Source organism: Engystomops pustulosus, chromosome 2 (assembly GCF_040894005.1).
Source record: "Engystomops pustulosus chromosome 2, aEngPut4.maternal, whole genome shotgun sequence".
NCBI lineage: Eukaryota > Metazoa > Chordata > Amphibia > Anura > Leptodactylidae > Engystomops > Engystomops pustulosus.
Window position 1 is genome coordinate 12,058,352 of NC_092412.1, and position 9,786 is coordinate 12,068,137.

The 9,786-nt window shown below is 42.7% G+C and overlaps 1 protein-coding gene across 1 annotated transcript in view; it reads left to right on the forward strand.

Annotated features, from left to right (window-relative positions):
* LOC140119804 (uncharacterized) overlaps window positions 1–9,786 on the forward strand; it is a 340,011-nt gene that overhangs the window by 191,882 nt on the left and 138,343 nt on the right. The gene's annotated exons all lie outside the window — the stretch shown is intronic.

Sequence of the window (9,786 nt, forward strand, 5' to 3'; positions counted from 1 at the left end):
TGATGAGGTCAATGTCAATCAAGCGCTGATCCGCCAGATATTGATCTAGCTATGTTGTTCATTCTTGGAACCTCCAGTACTCCAGATAATCTGGACTCCATTTTACATAGCGTAAATTTAAAATGACGGACGTGGTCGGTCCCCTGTTGTTAACCCCTTAGCACTCCGCGTCCCATATATCGGACGCAGAGTGAGGTGACTTAACGCTCAGCGTCCGATATATTGGACGCGAGCGCTAACTGCATTTAGGACATCACCCTGTCCGCGAGACAGGATGACACTGGTGGGAGGTGTCGGGGCTGATCTAGCTCACACAACTCTCTCTAGCAGCGCCATTTTTGTGTTGGAGTTGTTAGAGAGAGTTGTTCTAGTGTGCTGTCCCTTACTGTATCCCCAAAACACTCACTTACCCCCCCCCCCCATTGTATGTTTTCCCTATCTCCCACAACCGCACTTTTCAGTGCAATCTTTTAGGAGTTGAGGGAGTAGCGTTTAGGAGTAGGATGTAGGAGTAGAGTTTAGGAGAAGGCGTTGTGTGGAGAGCAGGCGTGTGGAGGAGAAGGCATTGTGTGGGGTAGTGGAGTGTAGTAGGTGTTGTTCTGCGGAGGAGTAGGTCGTTGTACTGTGTTGTTTTGCGGAGGAGTAGGCGTTGTTCTGTGTTGTTCTGCGGAGTAGTAGGCGTTGTTCTGTGTAGTTCTGTGTTGTTCTGCGGAGGAGTAGGTGTAGTGTAGTAGTTATGCCCCTCAGGTCCCTCATTTTACGGCCAGTCCTGGGATACGCAGAGACACAGCAGGGCTCGGACCAGTGGACTACTTTAAGGTTTTTTTTTAGTGAGGCGCTAATTAGTTTGATGGTGTCCCAGACCAATCTCTATGCTGCACAATACATAGCCCAAAACCCCACTTCTTTTTATTCACAACCCCACAGGTGGACCCCTGTCAGAACTTGTCAAAAAGCCCGCTACCAGGGACTATTGGAGCACAGACATACTGTACCACACCCCATGTTCCGCATGGCGATGAGCAGATTGCACGTTGAAGCCTTCCATAGGTTTTTGCATTTTGCCGATAATTCTCAGTGCCCAACCAGAGATGACCTCAGTTATGATAGGTTGTATAAGGTCCGACCCATCTTAGACTCCCTGTGTGCACAATTTATGGATTTGTATACTCCAAAGAGGCACATATCAGTGGACGAGTCCCTGGTACATTTCAAAGGGAGACTTCAGTTCCACCAGTACATGCCCAAAAAGAGGGCAAGGTATGGCGTGAAGATGTATAAGCTGTGTGACAGTGCATCAGGGTACACTTATAGGTTCAGGGTTTATGAAGGGAAGGACTCTAGGATAGTGCCCCCTGAATGCCCCCCCCCTTTCCTGGGAATAGCTGGAAAGATAGTTTGGGATTTGGTGCACCCACAGGGCTACCACCTCTGGATAATTTGTTATACTAGTACTACCCTGTTCAAGTGCCTCGCTTCCAGACAAACTGCAGCATGCAGCACTGTACACAGAAATCACAGAGTTCTCCCTAAGTCGCTGCTAGGGGAAAAGCTCAGGAGGCACAAAAGACCGAGCACTAAGTAGCGACTCAGTATTGTGTGTTAGGTACAAGAACAAAAGGGACGTCCTTGTACTAACAACAATACATGGGCACATCACCACCCCTGTACCAGTGCAGAAGCCCCCAAGCCAGACTGTATTTTGGATTACAATAAGTACATGGGAGGGGTGGATTTGTCGGACCAGGTACTTCAGCCATATAACGCCATGCGGAAGTCGAGGGTGTGGTACAAGAAGCTGGCCGTGCACATCATGCAGATGGCATTGTATAATGCTTACGTGCTACATCGATGTGCCGGCCAGAGGGGAACTTTCCTGGAATTTCAAGAGGTGGTAGTGAAGAAGTTGATTTTTAGAGACCAGGAAGGGGGTAGTGCTAGTACATCTGGAAGCGAGGCCACACAGATTGTACCAGGGCAGGACTTTCCAGGAGAAGTTCCCCAAACAGCCAGCAAGGGAAGGACACAGAAGAGATGCAGGGTGTGCTCAAAAAGGGGCATTAAAAAAACAACATCTACCAGTGTGACACATGCCCCAAGAAACCAGGGTTATGCATGAAGGAGTGTTTTAGGATATATCACGCGTCCCTGGATGTATAATTGTACCCTGATGCACACAGCTTATACATAATGCCGCACCTTCCCTGCTGAGCTCTGCCGTGTGCCCAGCCTGTAGATTATTGCCACATATGGGGTATTGCCGTTTCCGGGAGAACCCGCATCATGATTTTTGGGGTGTTTATCTCCCATGGCAGGAGCTGACACATGGACACATTTGAGAAAACTATGCAATTTTTACACTGCGCCATTCACTTTGTATTACATTTGGGCCAGCATTTTAGGGGTTAAAATGCTCATACAACGCTATATCAATTCTTTGAGATGTGCCCTTTCCAAAAATGGGGTCACTACTCGGGGGTCTCTATTGCACTGGTACCTCAGGGGCACCCCAACATCAGTCTATTGAACAGGTGCGCCAAAAGCAAAATTTTGCTTGTCCCTTCTCAGCCCTGCCATGTCCCCAGCCTGTAAACTTTTGCCACACCTGGGGTATTGCCGTACTCGGGACAACCCCCAGAATGATTTTTGGGGTGTTTGTCTAAAGTGGCATGGGTGGGGCACAATATATTAGGCAATAAAATTAAATTTTTGCAATAAAAACAAAATTTTTACTATGCACCATTTATTTTGCATTCAATTTTGACCTGCATGTTGAGGTTAAAATTCTCACCACAACCCCAGATGAATTCTTTGAGAGGTCTAGTTTCCAAAATGGTATAATTTCTCAGGGGTTTCTATTGCACTGGTACCTCACGGGCCCTGCCAACATGACATGGCACTCCAAATCCAAACGTGTGAAAACAGCGGAAAAATCAAAATTTCACTCCTTCCCTTCTCAGCCCTGCTGTGTGCCCAGCCTGTCAATTATTGGCACATATGTGATATTGCCGTACTCGGGACAACCCGCATAATGATTTTTGGGGTGTTTGTCTAAATTGCCATGGGTTGGGCAAAATATATTAGGCACTAAAATGACATTTTTTCGATAAAAACACAATTTTTACTATGCACCATTTACTTTGCATTTAATTTTGGCCAGCATGTTGGGGGTTGAAATGCTCACCTCAACCTCGGATGAATTCTTTGAGGGGTCTAGTTTCCAAAATGGTGACATCTTTGGGGGTTCTCTATTGTACTGTTACTTCAGGGGCTCTTCAATTACACTGTGCCACCACTAAACATTGCAGCCAAATTGGCCTTCCAAAAACGCAATAATACGAACTCTGTTCTGGACATCGCTGTGCAATGAAACAGCAGTTGACATCCACATGTCTGGTATTGCTGTACTCGGAAGAAGCAGGGCAAACATTTTGGGATGTATATTTACCTCAAGTTTCTAATGAATGTGTCCATTTTAGGGCTAAATGAGAAAAAGCATAATCAAAAATTGAACTTTCAGAATTTCAAATCCATTTTTGTTTGCTTCCGGAAAAATAATAAAAGGGTTAACAGACTTCCTAAATGCTGATTTGAATAGGTTGAGATGTTTGGTTCATAAAATGGTGCTACTCGTGGGGATATATAGTACATAAGCCTTTATAGGGCACTTCCAAACTGAATTGATCACCCAAAAAATGTAGCATTTTTCAAATTTCAAGAAAATCTGAGGAGTTGCTACTAAAACTTCAAACCTTCTCACATCCATAAAAAAAATGGAAACGTAAAACAAATAATGGAAATAAAAATAACAATGGCAAAAGGTTTCTACCAAAAAAAAATTGTGGTGTGACTTTTTGTCTAAAAAGTATAACATTTGAAACTTTAGGAAAAATGTGAAAAAAAATTTACAATTTTCAAATTTGTGAATTTTTACCCCCCAAAAAAAGGAAAGGATCACCAAAATGATACTACTAACATAAATTACAATGTCTCACGAGAAAACAATCTCAAAATCACATGGATTTCTTAAAGCGTTGAAGAGACACTGGTCAATTCTCTAAAAAAAGGACCAAGCCTTAACCTGCAAACAGGGTGCGTCCTTAAGGGGTTAATGCTGTCTAAGGCAGAACAGGGGGGCAGCTTAGAGAACGATACTCAGAAGCTGCAAGCGTTTAAGACATATAGGCAGGTTGGTAGTTGCGAATAGCGCCCTCTCCAGGTTAGGAGCTGTCGGAAGGGAGTCATGAACCCTCTAGTAAGTTTCTAGCACTGGGAGATTATGTGATAGCAGCTGTAGATACGGCCTGGAAAGGCAATATTTTAATAGGTGTGAGATGTTATCCAGTTATATGGCTGTATTGTAAACTGGAGTGTGATTGGAGAGGTGCTACCACCTAACCAAGGAGAGTATAAACCCCCTGTGCAGTGGGAGCACATGGTCTTAGTCCAGAACTAATGGTCTTTCCACACAGCAGAGAGTCAGACCTGCTGTCAGGCTGAAGAGAGAGACACCTACACCCAATCCAATCAGGAGACTCTAATCCAGAGCTGCAGCTTCCACAGTTTGGACACAGCTCCATCTCCATTATCCCAGCCTGTACCTATTACCAGGCTGGTGCTTTATTCCTGAGGACCATTCTCCATGACCACTCCAGTACCAGAATCCAGATCTGCTGTGAGACTCCTTAGGCCCGTTGCCTGCTACCTGTTGTTCAATAAAGAACCGTGAATTGATTTGCAAAACGTTTCCTCCGTCTGATCCCTGTTACCACCACGGGCTTCCCCATCCATCACGTAGGGACCCTATTTTAAAGACACTCAGGGGTTGCCCCAGGGAGAAACAAGTACATCAGCTTCTCCCTCCATATTTCGTGCACACACCACCTGCTGGAGACCTGCCAGGGTGTAGGACAGCCCTCCGGTCCCCATACGAAGCACCATGACATCAGCGCGCTATAGGCCACAACCACTCCGGTGTTCAGGGCCCCGGCTGCCTCCAGGCCCCAAGAAAAGGCTAGGCCCCAGTGTGGGATGTTGCAATAGCGCTGCTATACCCCATAAGCAGAGCGGTTCTCATAGTGGGACAGAATTTTAATTTTGTCACTAATGTGAGGAGGGAAAATGGCTCACTGCTGCGAGATGCTAGATGCTAGGCACACAAGTTTACTAATATGGAAACAGCTAACCTCTTTTTCAACCAAAATTTACTCAGGAGGTTAAAATAAGATACAGGGCTAGGAAATCTTTTGCAGATTTTAAAAAGCCTGCCCATAATTTTAATTGTCTTTTTAGTACAATGGGTCGGTCATTCAAGTCCCAGGGACAGGCCCGAGACTATTCCCAGGGACTATATAAGAAGCAGTCCACCAAAGGAAGAGGCTCCTCCTCAGCCGGAGGTAGCTCCTACAGACCCAAAATCTCCAGAAGAGGTCAATCAGGTAAATTGGAACACCGTTCATTCCAGGGGATATTTGAGTGCCTGGGATCATTTTCAGAAGAAAAAAACCCCTGTACCACAAGCGACATATTGAATGAGCAGTAAAAGCAGGAAAATGTTCAAAAGCAGCGGTAGATCGGAACGGTTGGATAAGCCACATATTTCTAGGAAGTAAAGTCAGATGGTTCACTAAGACCAGTGCTAAACGTAAAACCACTGATCAGATTTCTGGGGGTTAAAATTTCCGCGAAGATTGAGGAATATGATACCTTAAATTTAAAACCATTAATTAAAATAGTAAGAGGAAGAATACAGCTATGGGAAAAGTTGCCACTCTCCTTTGCAGACACAGTTGCCTTAATTAAAATGGTTCTCTTACCACAAACCCTTTTTTTCTTGGCAGTCTGTCCCATATGGATAGATAACTCCTTTTTCAAGGCTATGGAATCTTTGTTTAATGAGCTAATTTGGGGCAGAAAAAGGGTTAGAATAAAGCTTAGACACTGGCACAAGCCAATCTCAGAAGGAGGAATAGGGATTCATTTTCTTTTTGGATATTATTTGGCAGCTCAACTATCTAGGATAGTGGGCTGGAAGGATGTGACGGATCCAGTTAAAGCACTTATAATGAGGGATAACCACGCGAGCTCGGTATTTGAAACACTGGAAAAGAATGCAGATCATAAGGGGAATAAGAAAATTAGTATGAAAAGGGCAGTGTTTAGGGGATGGAAAGAGGTTAAGAAAATTCTACACATTAATGGAATACTAGATTGCACTCCATTGTGGTATAATGAAGAATTTCCCGAATTAGGGAGATTGCCAGATCCAACATTTTGGGAAAGGAAGGGTATAAAATATTTTGCACAGATATTAGAAAATGGAAGAGTGGTAAATTTCAATTTTTTTAAGGATAAATATGCATTAAGGGAAAAGGATTTTTAAAGATATTTTCAACTAGTTCACGCTATTAATGCAATTAGAGTGAGGAAAAATTTTGAAATAAATTCACATGATTGTTTAGAATATGTGCAAAACACAAGAAAAAAAAGGGGCTTGATCGCGGGTATTTATAAATTTTTGGTTAAGGGGTATTCCGTGGGGGTTTCTCACAAATCACAAGAAAGATGGGAAAAGCAGGTAGGAGCTATAACGAGGGAGGAATGGGGTGGGATCTACAGAAATGCCAAGATGGGATCAACAAACGAAAACCATCGAATAATACAGATTAAGATTCTTTACATGCTGTACTACTCCCCTATAGATCTGCACAGGATGAAAATCAGGGAATCGTCCCTATGTTTCAAATGTGGAGAGCTCGGAGCTGACTTCACCCATGTAATACGGTCATGTCAGGCAATTCACGAGTTTTGGAGTGAAGTATTCCAGCGGGTGAATACCATCTTAGAATTATCTCTTATTCCTTCCATCTTGATGTAGCCCCGTGGAAAGTAGATCAACCCTTAAAGTAACTATTCTCAAATTGATGATGCTGGCGAAAGTGCTGATTGTAAGGGAATGGGGAAGCAACAGTGGTAGGAAAATAATTAGGAGGTGGATAAATCTATCCTTAAAGGTAAAAGAATATGAAAGAATACAAGCTGAGAGGAGGGGTACTATGCAGAAATGGGCTAGAACTTGGGACAAATTGAATTAGACAAACCAGCATATGGGAAGACGGGAAGGTTAATACTCTTAAGAATCATCCAATAAAATTTATTATAGTTATAATTTTTTTTCCCCCTCCTGTCGGGGGGGGGGGGGGAGGGGGATGTGGAGAAAATGGAAACGGTTTTGTATTTATCTAGAGACTTCATTCTTTAGGTTAATGTTTGTATATAGATGGCACTTTAATATTTTGGGTCTATTTGGATTTTGTATAGACTATAATGTAGTGCTAAGATTGGAATGTAAATTAATACGCACAGGAGTACTTTTCTATGCATGGAATCTATTATATGTAAGAAATGTAGGAAATATTGGTGCATATATGTATTATGTGTATAATTTATGTAAAAATCAATAAAGCTTTTTTAAAAGAAAAAAAAAAAAAAGATTGTTATTATCCTGAGAAAGAAAGCACTGGTGCAAATGCAAAGAGACCTGGAGCCCCATGGAAGACAATATTATTGGCTTATCGTAAAATAATTACCATAATGAAAAGAAACCCCTTCCTAGCAGCCAACCAAGGGAATAACGCTCTCCAGGATGTAGGCCTTGGGTTAATTTACAAAGCAAAACAATTATGACCTCTACCAAAATGATGGAAGAAAAAAGTAGAGAAGGCTAGAGAAAGTACTTAAAACAGCAACAAAAAACAATTAACCCCCAAAAAATGAAGTAGAAAGAGTGGGACATGAAGTTTCAGAATTACCTACAGAGAGTGTTAGAGCAGCTAGACCGAAAAAAGTAGGAGATCGAATTACCTACCTTTCCCAAAATGACAAACACGCTAAATTAATTAAAAAAACAATTCTAAAAAATTGGAATATCCTTTCCCACAATCCTAAATATGGGCTACTGTTTAAAGATCGCCCCAAGTTTACTTATAAAAAGGGTCGGTCAGTCGCTAATGAATTAGTGAGATCAGACATTACTGTCAAGAAAAAGTTACGGCAAATGTTTCTTGCCGCTAAGAGGAATGGCACTTTCCCGTGCCTAGCTTGCGGAAATTGTTCAAATATTATTAAAGGTGATTTCGTCAGCCACCCTAGGAGAGGACATAAAATTCAATTAAAGGGGTTCTTTACCTGTAACACCAAAGCAGTTGTGTACATGCTAAAGTGCCCATGTGGACTCGCATACGTGGGCCAAACAGCAGAGCCATTCGTGTTAGACTTAATGAACATAAGTCTCTCATTAGACAATATCTTAACAAAACGGAGGAAGAACTAATGGCCAGTAATGAAAAGGTTAAACAGGAAACGGGTGTTGCTAGACACTTTTGAGAAAACACACACCAAGTGAGCGATTTGCGGTGGTTACCGTAATTTTGGAAGAGGTCACACAAGATAATGATTGGGGTTTAAATAAAAAACTCCTACAACGAGAGGTATTTTGGATCACCAAGTTAGATACATTACAACCCCGCGGATTGAATGAACAGTGCTGCTTCAGTGCATTTTTATAGAAGGCTTTTTGGTACATTCTTCATGTTGTCTTTATTGTATATTATATGTAATTCCTGTACTATTGTTGTTATAGGGTTTTGTTTGAATATTGTATTGTAATAATGCTCCGTATGTATTTAAACCCTCACCTGACCGGCACTACGCATGTCTGAGGAAGGAGGGGCTACCTCCGAAACGTCATTGGACACACCGGGCGTTCAGCGTCTCAGTGAACCAGGTTAACATAGCGTGGACTTTTAATTGTGGACTTCAGCATATTGAGCCAGAAATTGGTGAAGTATTTATATGCCTTATGTCTATGTTTGTCATCCAAGGATTTATATAAAGTATTTGATTGGATTACACAGTGGTTTCAAGTATTTGTTGCACACAAAGTACGTAAAACAACATACCATAAGAAAATACTCACAGCGGAGGTCATTTCTTGCTAGTGCAGGCTTGCAGCAGTACATACAGATTCTCTTACAGCTTTTGAAGGTTTCCCACTGCCTCCCCTCCAGTGCATGATACCACAAGGCTCAGAAATGGCTGCCCTCTCCATCATCATTGTGGACCTCACTGTCAGCAGAGGACTGGTAGTATCTTAGGGAGGTGTTTGTTGGTGCTCTGGTTCAGAGAGGGGAGATATGCTGCACATCTGGTGGAATTAAATCTTCCATCCAAATCCATGCTGCAGATTTCCAGGCTGTTACAGTGTGCAAGGAGCACACACCCCCTCCCACTGTGCTGAAACTTCTTCTGCTAAAGCGAGAATAAATCAAGCACAGTGGGGAGAGAAGTGCTGACCAGCAGCAGAGGGGAAGGGTGAGACAGTGTAAAAGCCCGTGAAGCTGCATCACAGAGAGGCATCTGTAACACCACTAGGAGCCCTTTGGGGGTAATTAGCATCATTTTTTTTATAAGGAAGGAGGCCATGGATATTAAGAAGATACCACAGTCACAGTGCCTGGATCTATAAGTGCCCCTGGTTTAATTGTGCTGGATTTTGATGGTAGATTTCCTTCAAGCTGTTTCAGTATCAGGTAATTTATACCTATTGTTTTTGTGGTTTTGCTGGGCCTTCATATTCTACCTCACAGCCTCAGCATAACGGTAATGGTTCATCGTCCGGCCCATCTATACTGGAATATTTTCTCTCCTGTTGTGACCCTCGAAATGCCAACATTAGATTCGACGAGTATGACTTCTACTTACGATTTTGACCTGCTTTTTCCTGCC